The sequence below is a fragment of the Myotis yumanensis genome, unplaced genomic scaffold (genome assembly GCF_028538775.1).
Source record: "Myotis yumanensis isolate MYYU_CA2020_CCGP unplaced genomic scaffold, mMyoYum1.0.hap1 SCAF_9, whole genome shotgun sequence".
Lineage (NCBI taxonomy): Eukaryota > Metazoa > Chordata > Mammalia > Chiroptera > Vespertilionidae > Myotis > Myotis yumanensis.
In genome coordinates, this window is record NW_027223760.1 from 11,449,409 (window position 1) to 11,467,667 (window position 18,259).

At 45.0% G+C, this 18,259-nt stretch overlaps 1 long non-coding RNA gene across 2 annotated transcripts; it reads left to right on the forward strand.

The window, feature by feature from the left end:
• The first annotated feature begins 2,261 nt into the window (after positions 1-2,261).
• LOC139016133 (uncharacterized) lies at positions 2,262-17,522 on the forward strand. Of its 2 annotated transcripts, none has more exons than XR_011472606.1 (4): positions 2,262-2,339; positions 9,082-9,137; positions 13,061-13,167; positions 16,873-17,522. It is a non-coding gene; the product is annotated as an uncharacterized lncRNA (long non-coding RNA). The 2 variants fall into 2 exon arrangements; XR_011472607.1 differs by lacking the exon at positions 16,873-17,522 and adding an exon at positions 15,823-16,212.
• The last annotated feature ends 737 nt before the right edge of the window (positions 17,523-18,259 follow it).

Sequence of the window (18,259 nt, forward strand, 5' to 3'; positions counted from 1 at the left end):
TCTCACTGAACCCCTGTATCACAGTGTATTAGGCGTTAATTCCTCCTCATATGAACCTGTCTATATCTTCTTATGGATTTGCGTGTATATACATAGACTCTGGAAAGACACACAAAGACTGGTGATGTTAGGTGTTTTGGGTGAAGAAATTGGATGGCTGTTGGACAGAAGTGGAAGAGTGACTTCTGTACTCTTTGCATTTTTCTTATTTAAAAATTGTGGTAAAATGCCCATACTATAATAGTGACCATCTTAACCCTTTTAAAAACTGTATTTTTTGTTGATTTCAGAGAGGAATGGAGAGGGAGAGATAGAAACATCAGTGAAGAGAGAATCAGTGATCAGCTGCCTCCTGCACACACCCTAGTGGGGATTGAGCCCACACCCACGCATGTGCCTTCACTGGGCATTGAACTGAGACCTCCTGATTCATAGACTTTCAACCACTGAGCCACACTGACCCGGCCCATCTTAACAATCTTTTAGTGTACACGTCTGTGACATTAAGTACATTCACACTGTTGTGCAATGATCACCACCATCCATCTCCAGAACATTTTCATCTTGCAAAACGGAAACTCTACCCATGCCTGCTCTCCAGCCCCTGGCAACCACCACTCTCCTTTCTAGTCCTGTGAATTCGACCACTCTGACACCTTATACAAATGGGATCATATGGTATTTGCCTTGTTGTCTTTGACTTTCTTCACATAGCATAGTTTCCTCCAAGTTCATATTGTAGCAAGTGGGGGCACTGAATAATATTCCAGTGTATATACCATATTTTGTTTATTCTGTCCTCCCTTGTTACCTTTGCTTCTACCTTTTTGCTATTGTGAAGAATGTTGCTATGAATATGGGGGTACCAATATCTCTTCGAGATCCTTGTATCTTTACATTTTTAAAGCATATGAATGTGCTGCTTATTTGAAAAAAAAACCCACAATAAATTAAAAATCCCGAGTAAAATACAAATCAATAGGAATGAAAGTTGTATTTTTTTCTCCCCCATCCTCGTCAGAAGCCCCTAGGCAGCCCTTGAGCCTCCCAAGGATCATTTTACTTGGGGGTCAGGGTGGAGCCTGGAAGTACAAAAAGGGTCTGTCTCCCCCCCCCCCCCCACCCTTGTAGGGTAACAGCTGGGGACCCTAAGGGGCCTGCACTGAGGGTCCAGTGCTGCATTGTCCTTGCCTGCCTGCTGCCCACCCCCCTGCCAGACCATTGGCCTGGACACATTCCTGTGCGCTGCCTGCTGCACTGCCAGTGACTTAAGGCCCAGGAAACCTGGGAATGCCTGGCCTTGCCCTGGAGTCCTGCAGCTGCTGGTTTTCTCATTTAGAAACTCCTTTGCTTCCTCTGCTCCAAACAGCCCCAGCGTTGGAGGGAAAGAGGTTCAGAACAGAAACCAAGGCTTCCCACAATTGGTTCTGACAGTTTTATCTCCCACATAAGTCAAGGCAGATAGATATTCCCCCTTTACCCAGTGGTCTTGTTATAACATCTATCACAATGTATCAGGTCACCTTCTAAAAACCTTTCAATGCATATCACTGCAGACTTTATCCAAGTGTCTATGCGCCTTTCATAATCTGGCTGCTGGCTTCCTATTGTACCTGGTCCGCTCCACTCTGCACCTCACCCCATTGAACATTTCAGTTCTCCAGCTACAAGAAGCGCCTTCGGCTCCTCTACTGCCCCGGGCACTCCCCCACCGAGCACCTTTGCACTTGGCTGGGCACTACGCCTGTCCTGCTCTCCGTGGCTGGTGCCTCTCAGATGTCATCTTCTTGGAGACCCTTCCCTCCCACACGTCCAGTAAGCCCTCCAGTCACTCCAGTCACCACCCGCCCGCCTCACCTCACTCTGCCTGTCATGACTTTCACCTAATTTATAACCCAGGGTTACCTTGTCGGTGTGTATCACCCTACTTCTGTACGGCTCTGCTCTGCAGCGGGGGTGGGGCTGGGGTGGGAGTAGGCGGGTGGTGGGAGCGCTGAGGGGACCCGCGCTGGGATGACCCCGCGCGGACCAGCGCTTGACGGCACGGCCAAAGGATTACATCTTTAGTAGTCATTTCTCAGAGTCAGGAAGTGGAAACATTTCTAAAAATTCAGCAGTTAGAGCTAACTCCCTAGCACTCCATAGTCTGTTTTGGGAAGAATGAATCTGCAGGCGAAGAATCCCGGAGTGGGCGGGGCCAAGGAGAGGTCAGGTGCCGAGCTGGCCCCGCCCCTCGCACAGCCTGGCGCAGGCGCAGTGCCGCTGGCGACTCAAGGGTCTGCGCGGAACCCTTCAAGGTGGAAGGCGGGAGTCCGTGCCCTTTGCGAATCCGACCGCCAGTAAGAAAACCATGGCGGTTTGGGAGCTGAGCCCAGGGTGGAGGGAGGATGGAGACACGGCTTCCGGGCGACGGGGCGCCCCCGAGTCCAGCCTCGGCACCTCAGCCGCCTCAGGTCCTCTGTGCGGGGCCCTTGCTCGCAGGCACTGATTTTCGAGAGAGAACTTTCCACAGCAGCTCAGGTGGCCTCCTCGTTCTTCTCGAATGTTAGGATTTCAGACAAAACTGGTTCATGAAATGACCCCTCCGCAGGTGCCTTGGGGAAGAGGCGGGAAGGGGCGGTTTTGTTTTCCCGGCTGACATTTCACTTAAATGTCCGGGGACCACCCACAGCGTCCTCGGGTGCTCCCAGCCTGGCCTCCCCGCTGCAGGGCCGCCCGGCTCCCGTGCCTTCATGGAGGGTCCTGCTCTTCAGCCAGGGATGCCCACGGAGCCCAAGGCCTGAGACCAGAGCAGCTTTCCCCGAAATCTCCAGTGAAGGGGCCCAGGTGCACACTCCCAGCTCCACCGCAGGAAGCACTGAACTCAGGGTAACAGGCTGCCATTTGCAGGGCTTACAGAACGCCTGCGGATGCCTCCCTACACCCTGCCGCTGGGTCCGGTTTTATTGTGATTACTCTTGTTATTAGATAAAGAAACGTAAACTCAGGAGGGTGAAGGGACTTACTTAAGGTTCCTGACAATACCGGTGGAAGCTCGAGGTCACACCCAAATTTAATGATGTTAAAGCCCCATGTCATTTTATGCTGCCCCTTAATTTAAGAAATGTTCACAGGAAGAATCTTGCTTGCATTTACTATTATGTGGTTTTAAGATATGTATGCTTGACAAAATTTCTCATGCGTTACAACCCAAAGGATGCTTTATCATCACTCCCAAACTGCCTATTGAGAACTCCCTTCAGTTCCCAGAAAAAATGTTTAAACATTCTTTATTTTTATTTTTTTAAAATATATTTTATTGATGTTTTACAGAGAGGAAGGGAGAGAAATAGAGAGTTAGAAACATCGATGAGAGAGAAACATCGATCAGCTGCCTCCTGTACATCCCCCACTGGGGATGTGCCCGCAACCCAGGGACATGCCCTTGACCGGAATGGAACCTGGGACCTTTCAGTCCGCAGGCCAACGCTCTATCCACTGAGCCAAACCGGTTTTGGCTGTTTAAACATTCTTTAATGCATTGTAGAAACATTATTCCATTTAAGTGCTGTCCAATTTTACTTTCACAGAGCCCCAGAAGTATAGTTAATTACCAGGTATGTGCCTCAATTCAACCATCATTCTTTTTTCATGGACCATTTTATTATTATTAGCCATGACTTTTTAAAAAAATCTTTATTGTTGAAAGTATATCCTCCTTTTCCCCCGCATTGACCCCTTTCAGTCCTCCCCCGCCCCCCACCTCAGGCCTTTACCACACTATTGTCTCTGTCCATGGGTTATGCATATACCCATGCAAGTTCTTTGGTTGATGTCTTCCCACCTATCCAATCTCTCATGGACCATTTTGAATCCTCTGAATGAATGAGTGAGGCTTAGATTTCCCAAACTTTTCATGTTATAATTATGCCTTCATAAGCTTCTCTGATTGACTTCATGATCTGGCTTTTTATTGACCTCGCTGCCTATTCTTACCCATGTTCCTTTCCTCATTGACTTCACTTCTACTGAATCTGAGAACTCTCCTCAGATATGACTCAGGTAGACCACCTTCACTTGTGTCCCCTGCTCACCACCTTCTTCAATCCTGTCACTGAAAAGATGATCAGCAGACATTAATTTGCAGACGCCAATCTACCTCTTTCAAGCCTGTAGCCATTTCACACAGCCATTCAGATGTTACAGGTACTCGAAAGATCAGGAAACAGTTACTTGGTATCCGTTGTAATACATTTCTTCCCCTCTCAATTGGACATTAAGACCTATTCATTGCATAAGCTTTAGGTTTTGAGATTTTCACAACATAAAGCCCATCACTGACAGAGTAATGAAGGAAATGTTCCACATGTTAATATATAGTTGAGAAAAGAGAGTATTGTAGATTTATTTTTTTAAATTCAGGGCCTTAATTATTAGTGATTATTTGTATCTTTATGTTTTTGGCAAGTACACATGATTAAACTCTTTATAAATTCAGAAAATGAATAATGTCTTAAAATCAAGGAAAGCCCTAAGGCATCAGAGAGATTGTTTTTTTTTCAGTATCATGAAGGAAAATGGTTGCCAGCAAGCAGTGTGGCCAGGTTATCCAAGGAGACAACTGTCTCTGCTCCCCAGGGACCAGCTTCGGAAGCTTCCTTGTTGTCCAGAGCTGCTTCACTGATTCACTGTACAGGCTGGCTTTCCCTGCAGCAGTCAGCATTTAAAAATTTGTCTTCAGCCCTGCTTGTCAGCAGTCAGCTTCAGTTGGATAAAGTAATTTCATTTTCATATTTGCTCATTTCATTCATTCACTCAATCAACAGACTATCAATCTCCTATCATATGCCAAGAACTGTGTTAGGTTCTGGAGATGAAAAAATAAGATAATGGTTCCTTCTAGCACTTGAAGAGCTTACAAACTAGTGATAGAGGAAGATGTACCAATAACTCAATAAAAATAATGCTTTGACTTTATTTGTATTATTGGAATTTTATAAATCCATTCATGTACACAAAGTGCTCACATAACCATGCTGGTATGTTCTGCAACTTTTAAGTGAAATGATGTAAAACAAAAACAATTTTACCATATAGATTAATTAATAAGATAAGAGTTAAGTTCCTGTGGACATTAGGACACAACAAAATGATGTTGAATTTGAGGACCTGCGGTACATTAAAAATTGAAATACACCTTTAAGGAAAGTCTAGGGATATGAGAAATCCACATGAATGTGTAAGTTATTTAGAGAGTTAACACTGAAGATTTGCATTCTGAAAACAGCTTTGAATCTTAGATGCAGATGACCTTTGTTTTAGTTGCTTATAAAATTTATGCAGAGGTATCTTCTAACAGGGGTTAGTAACTTGGGGAGGGGAGTGCTGCAAATTAAGATCCTACCTTGGTGGCAGGTCCATTTTTTCTGTTCTTCATGCTATAGTCTGAAACAGGAGCTACAGGATGGGATGACTAAAACAATTTACTGCCTCTGGGTACCCATAACCCTATATTGGCATAGGCATGGCTTTCTAAGTTGTTCCATCATCATTTTCACCACCAGGGTTCAGTGCAACTTTTCAGTTAGCCAGGGCCCCTAGAAATGGTGCCGAAAAGTACTGTGGCTTAAAATATAATACTTATAGTTTACTATGAACTTATTGCTTAAAATGTATCCTATTTAATATTCACAATCACTATGAAATTCATAAATTTCAGGTGTATTAAAAATAAGTCTCTGTGTCAGATTTGTGGTATTCTTTTTTTAGATGAAATCTTTATTGTTCAGATTATTACAGTTGTTCCTCTTTTTTCCCCCCATAGCTCTCCTCCACCCAGTTCCCACCCCACCCTCTTCCCCTTCCTGTACCTCCACACCCCTTTCTCCCCAAGATTTGTCAGTCCACTCTCTTTCTATGCCCTTGGTTCTATTATATTCACCAGTTTACGCTGTTCATCAGATTTTTTATTCACTTGATTTTTAGATTCACTTATTGATAGATATGTATTTGCTGTTCATAATTTTTATCTTTTCCTTTTTCTTCTTCTTCCTCTTCCTAAAGAATACCTTTCAGTATTTCATATAATACTGGTTTAGTGGTGATGAACTCCTTTAGCTTTTTCTTATCTGTGAAGCTCTTTATCTGACCTTCAATTCTGAATGTTAGCTTTGCTGGATAAAGTAATCTTGGTTGTATGTTCTTGGCATTCATCACTTTGAATATTTCTTGCCACTCCCTTCTGGCCTGCATAGTTTCTGTTGAGAAATCAGCTGACAGTCGTATGGGTATCCCCCTTGTAGGTGACTGGCTGTTTTTCTCTTGCTGCTTTGAAGATTCTCTCTTTGTCTTTTGCCCTTGGCATTTTAATTATGATGTGTCTTGGTGTGTCCTTGTTGGATTCCTTTTATTTGGGGTTCTCTGTGCATCCTGGACTTGTAAGTCTATTTCTTTCACCAGGTAGGGGAAGTTTTCTGTCATTATTTCTTCAAATAGGTTTTCAATATCTTGCTCTCTCTCATCTTCTGGCACCCCTATAATTCGGATGTTGGTACGCTTGAAGCTGTCCCAGGGGCTCCTTACACTATCTTCGTATTTTTGGATTCTTTTTGCTTTTCTGGCTGGGTATTTTTAAAAAAATATATTTTATTGATTTTTTTACAGAGAGGAAGGGAGAGAGATAGAGAGTCAGAAACATCGATGAGAGAGAAACATCGATCAGCTGCCTCCTGCACACCCCCCACTGGGGATGTGTCCGCAACCCAGGTACATGCCCTCAACCAGAATTGAACCTGGGACCCTTCAGTCAGCAGGCCGACGCTCTATCCACTGAGCCAAACTAGTTTCGGCTGGTTCGGTATTTTTTGCTTCTTTGTATTTCAAATCTTTGACTTGATTCTTGGGATCCTCTTGTCTGCTGTTGGATCTTTGTATATTATTCTTTATTTCAGTCAGTGTATGCTTAATTTCTAGTTGGTCTTTTTTCATATCCTCTTACTAAATTTATCGGCGGTTTCTAGAAAATTCTTGACAAACCTTAATACTATGGTTTTGAACTCTACATCCAGTCGTTGGCTTTCCTCCATTTCAGTCATTTGTGACCTGTTTCTTTGTCTCCACATTTTGGCTGCTTCCCTGTGTTGATAGAGTGGCTTTGTGTGCTAGGTGTCCTATAGGGACCAGTGGCTCAGCCTCCCCAATTACCTGAGGTGGACACTGTTGGTGCAGCCCTTTGTGAGCTTTGTGCACAGTCTTGTTGTAGTTATGCCTTGATTGTTGTAGGTATCACTGGGAGGAATTGACCTCCAGACCAATTGGCTGTGAGAATCAGCTGTGTCTGCAGTGGGAGAACTTCTGTGCTGAAGACACCCTTCTGGGGCAAGACTTGCTTCAGTGGGGCTTTGGTGCTCATTGAGTCTGCCCCCTGAGTGTGTCCCTTATGGATCTGAGGAGTTGTAATCTGGATGGTCTCACTCTGACCACTGGGTACACTGGCTCTTGGATATAAGGTGGTTTAATTTAGCCTCTGCCTGAGGCTACCCGACAGGAGCTATGAAGATATCTGCAGATTCCCCTTCCTTGTTTGGGGTTTGGAGGTGCCCAGATGAGTCCCAGCTGTGAAGCAATGCAAGCTGCTGTGGGGCCTTGGGCCTTCTCTTGGAAGTTCTGGGTCTGTCTGTCCCAGCTGCAGTTGTTAGATAATGTTCATATGGCAAAGGGCCAGGGCATTCATATGCAAAAGCCTCTGCAGCAGCTTGGGTGGGGTGGGGTCTCAGGGAAACAACAGGGTGGAGCAAGCAGCTATGGCTGATCCTCAGCCCTGCGCTAAGGCCCGCCCCCCCTCTGTGTCCCGGTAATTGCTGCAGGCACCCCTGAGAGAAAGCCGCCCTCGAGTTCTGAGTTCTGCCTGCTGCCAGACAGTCCAGGTTCTCCCTGTATGAGTCTAGGTCCCCAGAGACTCACCTGGAACTGGAGTTCAGAGCAGTCGGGGGCTTGTGACTCCCTCCTGCCAGCCCTTGCCGTGTGTGCCTCTGTACCTCTGCACTTTACCTCCGTACCTCCTCTGAGTCTCAGTGTGCTTTTCTCTTTTTTTCAAGTTGTAGTATTTCCACTCAGCCAGCTTTCCTGTGGTTCTGGATGATGTCCTTTTGTCTTTTAGTTGTTTTTTGAATTTGTTGTGGGAGGCAGCAATTTCCAGTGTTTACCTATGCCAGCATCTTGGTTTCTCCAGATTTGTGATATTCTTATGTCTATGTCTTTTGTCCTATGGTTCATCTTGGCATCAGACATAGGACAGTTCAACATGAGGTCCTTGACCTAAACAGCTCCCAGTGCTAACTAAGAACTGGCAATTTACTACATTGTTTTCAGTGATTGTTCAAAAGGAATCATCAAGGTAAACTTTGTGGATTTTCTTTGGCTAACTCCGTGGTTGGCAAACTGCAGCTCACGAGCCACATGCGGCTCTTTGGCCCCTTGAGTGTGGCTCTTCCACAAAATACCACGTGTGGGTGTGCATTTACAGTGCGATTGAAACTTTGTGGCCCATGCGCAAAAGTTGGTTTTGGGCCTGGGCGAGTCTATTTTGAAGAAGTACTGTTGATATTTGGTTCTGTTGACTAATTAGTTTGCTGACCAATGAACTAACTAGACTCCTTTCAACATTGAAATTCTAGACTTTAGAGACAAGAATAGACCTGGGATGTGGGGAGGAGATGTGAAAGGCCTGTAAGTGGAAGTATCTGAGTATTGGACTGCCAGCTAGAATTAATAATAATTTCATAGACTTGGGTGATGCTGTCCATAATTTTCTCCGGTATTTCTATGGTACTTATAAAAACAATTGTTTATGTCTAGTAATGCATCTGCAAGTCTTCTTTGATTTTGAAGCCGCAGAACACCTCAACTGATAGCTGGGATTGTTGGAATTTAGTTTTTATTTCTAATAACAAAACATTTTGAAGTCTACATTGAGACTCTGGGAAGGACCTTTACTTCAAAATCCTTACAGCTTCAGGATCTTTCTGACCTTGAAGAAAGGGAAAATGAAGGTATTGTGGTTGCACCACTTCAGAAGCAAAGCTGAAGTTCTGTGCTTTACAGGTGGTGTCATCCTGAGTGCAGGAATCTCGGAGTCGGCATGGCCGAGGAGCGTTTGGGTAAGCTGGAGGAGGGTCTGTTTCTGGAGTGTGTTTGGGTAGTAGGGACCTCTCTTTTTTTCTTTGATTTAAAACTCATCTTTTCAAATACATCATCAAGTTCTCCCATTGTTAAACCACTAACCCTCTGAGCAGAATTTTTCTGCCTTTCAACACCGGTTTTTTGCTTGCATGTTTTTGTTTTTTAATTTTAAGCAATACCTGAAAGAACCATTAACTTTAAAATTTTAGAGATGACTTCTTGCTAGGATGCTTGGAGGAGGGAAATTTTGGTTAAGGTTTTGCTTCAAATACTGATCTTGTGTAGCCTTCCATTAAAATTACCTTCCAAAGATTTAAATAAACTCTCATGAAAATATTCAATCCTTTGCCTCTTATAGAGGGGCTAGAGGAGGAAGAGTCAAATGTAAATAGGATATTCTGATCAGTACTGAGTTTTTTCCCTAAAATCTATAGCACTTTGGCTTAGGGTTTTAAGTCAGAGGCAGGGCTGTTTGTGGATGGAGTGGATTAACTGCTGCCCTGGCCTGCTTGGGTTGCATAAGTTCCTCCCCCCGCCCTCCCCCATCCCCTGCAATACCCTCGAGATCTCTTGGCATCAAAGGGTCAGGAGGGGGACACCTTTGAGGCCTCCCCTGCCTTCCTCTCCAAGCTGGAAAGGGAGACAAGGAGGGAGGCCCTGATGAGATATATGCCACAGTACAGAGCCGCCTGGGTTACCTATAGTACCCCCCACACCCCCATCCTATCCCAACCTCACTGCATGCCCTATAGTGGTCCCTTCATGGGCTCAGTCTCTTCTAGGCTCCTTGGAGACATAGCTCCCTTGACTGACCATGCTAAACCCATTGTTAGTTTTGGTCACATAGCCAGAGATAAGAAAAGTCTGAAGTTGATCCAGAGGGACCTCAGCAATTCCGATGGGCCTTCTACCTGCACAAATTTCTGCAGGCCTGCACCTCCTGCCTGGCCCCAGCACCTCCCACTCAGCTCTCCCTTTTTCCTTGCCTGCACTCCCATTGGAGGGGCCAGCAGGGGCAGACCACTCATGCAGCCCCCAGCTCCAGCTCTGTCTGTGCCCCACATGGTAGATGCCCATATGCTGGACCCACGTGGAGAGGTGCTCTGCTCCAGGCACCTAGGCAACAGCCGGGGCAAGTGGGCTGTTGCCCAGGCTGAGGTGGTGCCCAAGATGGGGCTAAGCTTGCCCAAGGGTAGTAGCCAGAGGAAGCCCCCCACCCTCACCCCATCCCCAGCCCCAATCAGGTAAATGTGTATATGTGGGTATGCTTTGGAAGTGAAAACTTTCTAGGGGTGGTTTAACATATTCCAAAAGCACATAAGGAAATGTGATAGGTGGATTTGAGTCCTGATGTACTGTCAGGGGAAGTTATTCTGATACTAGTAGCCCATCCTGCGATATCGTGTGCAGTAGTCCACCTGCTGCTGCTGCGGGCGCCAGGGGGAACCGAGGTGCACCACAGGGAGCTGCGAAGCTTCCACAAGAGGCTGAATCGAGCCACCAGCGCTCACAGGAGCCGGGAGGGACTCACGCCAATTCTGCGGGAGGCCAGAGGGAGCCTTGCTGCTTCCACGGGATGCGGGCCCACAGTCTCCTCTCCAGGCTTGTGCTCCATTGCAGAGGCTGCCAGCGAGCCCTGTCCTTGTCTGTGTCCGCTCTGGCTCCAGGGGGCCGGCCCAAGTCCAGCACGACGGCTTGCCAGCCCTCCTGTCTCTGTCTCCATATTAGCTCAGGCCTCACCTGTGCGCACAACCTCCTGGTGTATGGTCATGACATGTTATGGTGTCCTGGCCTAATTTGCATATTTCCTCTTTCTCTCTCTCTCTCTCTCTCTCTCTCTCTCTCTATATATATATATATATATATATATATATCCCATGTAATAAAAATCTACTATGCAAATTGTCTCCTTGACCAGAAGTTCAACCAGGGGGTGGGGCCGGCTAGCTACCTGCCATAACCTACTTTTAGTTAAAAAGTTTTAATTTCAAACCATTCTTTGTGGTTACTTCAAGTCAGCATGGCTTAGTTTGTTGAACTTTGTCCCATGCATCAGGAGGTGAGGGCAAATGCCCGGTTTCAAATTCAATTCTCGTAGGAGGGCTGGCCGTAGGCATCTAGTATCTCTCTCTCTCTCTCTCTCTCTCTCTCTCTCTCTCTCTCTCTCTGTCTCTGTGAAATCCAGAACTAAAAAAAATAATCAAGCATTTTTATTAAACACACAACAAAAATCCCTTCCTAACTGTTGGCCAGCTATCAAGGAGTTGCTGGAGATAACGAAGAATGTGTGAGCAGTAACTGCCTACGACTTCCCTCCTCAGGACTTTATTTCTGGAAACGTACTGGTGGGGCCACTGCTCCATTCACTTGTCCTGCCTCAGCCTCTGTGGACCCCACTGCGGGTCATGTGTGTGTTCCTCCGCTCCCTCCAGCTCAGCCCAGCACCAAACCTACCTACTTACTTCTGTGTCCAACACAGATCCTTTGACGCATGATTCCAAGTGAATGTACTGGTTCCTCTACTCCTGCAAAGAGAGGAGAGTCATTACTACATCACATTAAGTCAGTGAGAGTTAAATGCCTGAGTGAGTGAAAGAAATTCTGAGTGAATAAGATTTAATAATAGACCTAAATGACCACAGATAACTGCTGGTGGCTTAGCAATCTGAGATGCAGAATGGTGCCAACCACACACAGGACAATAGCACAGCGTCCCCTAGTGGAGCAGTGGGACTGGGAAACAGGACAGCATGTTTTGTGGCAGGAGAAACAAGGGAAACGCAGAATTCATATTTATGTGTCTGTTTCTAGGAGGGCTTTTTCTGGAGAAAGCAGCCGCCTTGGCTAAGGGATACATTTAGACCTCTCAATGCCACATACAAGCAAAACATGGCACAGACGCTACATGACAAGGATTGTCTAATGAGGATGAGATTTTCTATAAGAATAAAGGGTAAATGGGGACAATTTGGAATTCTTATCTGAAGTGGTTAGGTGGGGTTCTAGGCAGAGTGCAAGGGCCTCCAGTTCCTACGTGGTTAATTAGTTTGCGGATGCTGTTCTCTTGGTGCCTGCCCAAGTTGCCTCCCAAAGTTCCTTACTGAGAATGAAAGCAAGTGTTTTTCTCTGTGTTGACCAGTGAGCCAGCAAATACATAGTGTGCTTAAGGCACAGCCTGGGAATGGGGATCAGTGAGGTGTGAGGAATCCAGGAGGTGAGGAACAACAAATGGGATTGTCCTGGAGACTCATTTCCTGACCCCTTTCAGTGGCTCACCAGATCGCTAGCTCAGCAGGTACCAGCACATAATGGAAAAAGAACCCCCTTTTCCAATGAGATAATTTCTTTCATCCAACAGCTTTCATGGTGGTGGTATAGATGTCCCTGCCTCACCTTGCCTATAAGCATGATGCGTTCCATGCAGGCTCCCTCTCCACAGGACCTGTAGCCATGGGACACATGGTCCAACTAAGTCTGGCCTAATCCTCTTCTATGGAAGCACCGTGAGGTGGCTGAGGTGGGGACCTAGATGATGCACGGCGGAGGGGACAGCAGTCACAGGAGGTAGCTGCTGCCAGCTCCTCCCCTACATTCCCCCCATCCAGGCACTGAGCTCCTGGGACCATTAGGCAGTGATGGCGAACCTGTTGAGCTCTGTGTGTCAGCATTTTGAAAAACCCTAAATAACTCTGGTGCCATGTCACATATAGAAATTTTTTGATATTTGCAGCCATAGTAAAACAAAGATTTATATTTTTGATATTTATTTGATATATTTAAATGCCATTTAACAAAGAAAAATCAACCAAAAAAATGAGTTCTTGTGTCATAGGTGCGCCTCACTGCCATAAGGGGCTCCGTGGCTCAGATCCAAATAGTGTGTGTTGTACGTTGACCACAGATGGAGAAGAGGGGTAGATGGTGAGGAAGAGGAGGGGAGGACGAGGAAGAGGCCGACTCAGCCAGTGACTGCAGGGAAAGCAGCTTCAGGAGGCACAGCGCCTACAGGTACCCACCCAGCCCATGGCTGAGGGCTCTTGCCCACCTCCTCTGCCCTCACCCGAGCTCTCCCAAACCCGAACCCCAACCTCCACTCCCCCGACTGAGGAGAAATGCCAGGGCACATCGAGTGACACTCACACACAATAGAAACAAACACAACACAACACAACAGCACACCTACATCTACCAGAGGACAGAGCGAATTGTTCATGGAGGTTGCCTTGTTTCAGTTTGCAGGCCACATACTGGCTCGCTCTTTCTCTGCCCCCAGCCCTCCCATTTTCCTCTTTAATGCTGTTCTCTTGGTGCCTGCCCAAGTTACCTCCCAAAGTTCCTTACTGAGAATGAAAACAAGTGTTTTTCTCTGTGTTGACCAGTGAGCCGGCAAATACATAGTGTGTTTAAGGCACAGCCTGGGAATGAATCAGGTGAATTATCACATTTGTTTTGGCTTTGCTTGCAGTGTCTCCATGAGGCAGGACCAAAACTTTGGCACATGGATCCATTGCATTCATTTTTTCTCCCCTTGTGTTGGTTTGGTATTTTGGGATGAAAGAAGCCTCTTGTTTTGCAAACCTCTCTGTGTTTCTAATGTGGTTTCCTTTAGGTTTATATTATATATCTGTTCTTTAAAAGGGACTTAAGGATTTAGAGAGGTTGTCTCCCTCCCTGTTCCCTCTTTTTCTCTCTCCCTCTCCCTCACTCTCTCCCTCTCCCTCTCTCCTCTTTCTTACACACACACACACACACACACACACACACACTCCCCTTTGCACGCCTAGCTGTGTGGTTTTAAAATTATGTTGAGGAAATGGATCAGTTTGGGTTATGTCAACCTAAGAAATATTCAAACCTGTAAGAACTTTTGTGAGTTTATTTGAGCCAAACTGACAATTGCTGGGAAGCAGAATCTCAAAGGATTGAGAAAATGCTCCAGAGAATGGCAGTTTCGCACCTTATTTGATACATTACAATCCAAATAAGACTTACATGTATTAAATCCATTGGTGATAGAATGAAAAGTAAAATGATAGACACATACTTCTTTTTTAAAAATATATTTTATTAATTTTTTTATATATATTTTTATTGATTTTTTACAGAGAGGAAGGGAGAGAGATAGAGACTTAGAAACATCGATGTGAGAGAAACATCGATCAACTGCCTCCTGCACATCTCCCACTGGGGATGTGCCCGCAACCCAGGTACATGCCCCTGACCGGAATCGAACCCGGGACCCTTCAGTCCGCAGGCCGACGCTCTATCCACTGAGCCAAACCTGTTAGAGCGGCACATATTTCTTTTACATAGGTGGGTACAAGATAGTTAATAGTCAGCAACTAGTTCAATAACAGTGAGGGCATTTGTGGTCTCCCTTCTAATGTGGTATCTGTGCTTTGAGGGGTCTAGAAAAAGGAAATTATTTTGAGATTCCAAAGGAATATTATGGTAGATGCAAAAAGACAACATACAGGCTTAGTAAGGTGAAAATTGAACTTAGTCAGGTAAGATTCTAGCCTAGAACGTGACTACTGCTTTTAGTTTTAAATTCAGCCCTAGCCAGTTTGGCTCTGGGATAGAGCGCTGACTTGTGGACTGAAGGGTCCGGGTTTCATTCTCGGTCAGGGCACCTGTCCATATTGTAGGCAACTAATCAATGGTTCTCTCTCATCCTTGATGTTCCTCTCTCCCTCTCCTCCTTCTCTGTCTGAAATCAATAAAAATATATATTTTTTAAACAGTTTTAATTTCAGATCATCCTTTGTGGTTATTTTAAGTCTCTGAGTTAGTAAGGCTGCCACACAGGCACGGGAAGAAGACCACGGCCCCAGCACTGCTCGGTATACAATGTTTCATTTTAGCTTGCCATTGTACACTCAATCTTTAACTTAAGGATCAATATAAGTCTTTGTAAATTTAGTTGGCATTACTAAATTATTTTCTTAATGATTTTTATCCAATTAGAGTCTTAATCGGAAATAACTTTGTTCCCTCAACCCCAGGCAAGTCCTTGCTGGCTTTATGCTTAAAATTCCAAAAAATATAGGAGAGGTCAGAGAGTTGTTGGCTGGCTTACCAGAACTCATTGGAAAATGCAACCAGACTTTGTCAAAAATAAAATAAGGTGGCAGAGAACCATGGGCTCTTTGAATGAACCGGAATTACAGCAAATTTCAAGAGCTTGCTTTCAATGGCATTTGTGGCTATGAGTTGGTTTATTACTTTCACATCAGTGGTTCTTTAATAAATAGTATAAGAGTAAACAAATAACAAAAATTATGTTTTCTTATTCATTTATTTCCCAGAAAAACAAGCCACTTGATCTTTGAATTTGTTAGCTGATTTCAGTTGATTTTTTTAAGTCTCTGCCTTAAATGGTTTTGTTAGTGTAAGCATGTCAAACTTGCAGCCGGCAGGCCGCACATGCCTCATTCCCGCCAGCCACGAGTTTGACATGCTTGCTCTAGGGGAGTGTTCTTTCTTGCTGTTTTATGGCTAGCCAGCATTCCCATGGGCATAGACATCATTAATTAGTCAGAACAATAATACTTATACTTTGATGTAGATTTTCCCAGCCAACAAGAAAGGATTTTGGAATTTTCAGTTATCTGGAGCTTGATTTGAGTTTCTGATTTTTCTTTCATCATTTTTTCCTTGTAGATGGAGTCCTAGAACATAATTTCATTTTTTAATTAACTGACCTTATCTGGGGCTCTTCAAGTTCTTCGTCTCTGGTGGATTATGGATCAACTGCCTGGGGTGGTTGGAAATACACAGATTTTATCCTGACACCCCAAGCTGTAAATTAATTGTGGGGTCTGGCTGAGAAATGTTCCTTTATAAAGGTAATAAATAGCCTGGCTGCATCAACCTATGAACGATCAGATCATGGTTTGATTTCCCGTCAGGGCAGATGCCCAGGTTGCAGGCTCAAACCCCAGTGTGGGGTGTGCAGGAGGCACCCAGTCAATGATTATCTCTTGTCATTGATGTGTCTATCTCTCTCTCCCTCTCCCTACTTTTTGAAATCAACAAAAAATATATTTTTAAAAGGTGATAATTCTTTTATTCTCTAAAGATTAAGGAAAGTTATTTATGTATATGCTATTTTCAGTTAGCTTTATATTAATCAAGAGACCTGAGAAGATTTCTCAACCCACTCATCACTGAAGTTCAAAACCATTCCTGAAGGGTAGTTGGAGTCTGTATTAGTTTGATAGGTCTAGCGTAACCAAGAACCACAAACTTAGCTTAAGTCCAAAATTGAAATGTTACGGTTCAATATCTATGTCACCCCAACCCAAATTCATATGTTGAAACCCAATGACCAATGCAAGAGTATTATTTCATTTGGCAAGTAATTAGGGTTAGAGGAGATCATAACGGTGAAGCCCACATGAATGAGAATAGTGTCCTTGTAAGGGTCATGAAGAGCTTGCTTCCTCTCTGTCTACTCTCCATGTGAGGATGCCGTGTGATATCAGTTGTGTACTGTAGGCAACCGATATATTTCTCTCTCATACTGATGTTTCTCTTTTTCTACCCCTCTCCCTACCCCCTTGTCTCTCTTTAAAATCAATAAACATATCTTTGGGTGCGAATTTTAAAAAAAAATCAAATATGGATATTGAGAATTTCAAGAAAATGGCAACATTTTTGAACTGTAAAGTGTGTCCCACTCCACACCACTGTAACTGGTGTATTTTGTAGGTCAGCTATTTTTCCAGGAAGCAGTATGGCCATGGGAGGAAGACTGTCAGATTTCAGCTTTGAAGAGGAGCTCAGATTGCCAGACTGGACTAGCTCTTCTGAATTTCCTGAGAATAAAGTATGGTAGCAACCATCTCAGGTAGAAACTGTAGCTTAACTCTAACCCTGCTGTTTGGCTTAACAATAGAAAAGTTATTTTGATTTTCTGAATTATAGAAATCATCCCATTCGATTGAATGCCTTATTGATTGTAATGTGAATATCCCATTGATTGTGATCTTACTGGTTTTAGGAAGCACATTCTTCTAGTCCCCAAAACCAGGACAGCACATTTACTCTAAATTGCCTCGATGGCTCTAGATAATGTGTTCCTGGTGACTCAGTGGTCCCAAGAGCCCGGGCTCTAGATAATGTGTTTCTGACAAGGCAGTGATCCTGAGATCCAAAACTATAATTAACATGCTTAATTCTGCTTCTGCAAACTGCTTTATTGCCAACCAGGTTCCTCATCCCAAACCCTGGGATGTAGTCAATACCTTTGTGATTTTTGCCTCTATAAATCTGGTATTGCGGCCATCTTATCAATTTGAGATTTGGGAGAGTGAAATGCCCCCTCAGAGCCCCGGATTGCAATAAACGTGACTCTTTAATTCGACTTCTTGAGACGTCCTTCTGTGATTCGTGGGGTACATTATAACAAGATGCCAGGCCCTGTGGCTTTCTTGGAGAGCTCTTCAATACTCCCCTCCTCCCACCTTCTTTTACACCCCCTCCCCACATCCCACCATGCCTGGGCTCTGGGGCCACCCACGTGTACAGTCCAAATCCTGCCTCACTGTGAGTGGAGAGGGGAGACCCAGAGGGAGATAGTTATCTTTTCTGCAGGTGAAAGGAACCATTTAGTCGCTGGTGATTTTGGGGAAAAGGCTCCCTCTTCTGTAGGCACTTCAGCCCAAGAATAATAAAGGTTGCCTAAATAAAGGTTAGAACTTGAGGTGGGGGAGGGCTGCTTGGTTGCTAAGGGGCACATGCAGGACAGGCTGCCAATTGTGACATGGCTGCCAATTGTGACATGGCTGCAGATTATTGGGCTCCTGCTCAGCGCAGGGACTTGGTCCCACTTCTCTGGGTTGCGTGTACGTGCCCCAGTATTTTGGATCGCTCCTTGTGCTCCAGTCTCCTGGATCGCATATTGTGCTCCATTATTTTGGATTACCTGTTGTGCCCCAGTCTTCTGGGTCACTCTCCTTGCCCCATTCGCCTTGGTGGCTCACTGTGCCCCGGACCTCTGCCTGTCATGTCCGGGCTGCACATGTGGGCCCCACGGTTCCTGTTCCTATGGCAGCTGTTGTGGCTGCAGGTCCAGGCAGCTCCGATTCCGGAGGTG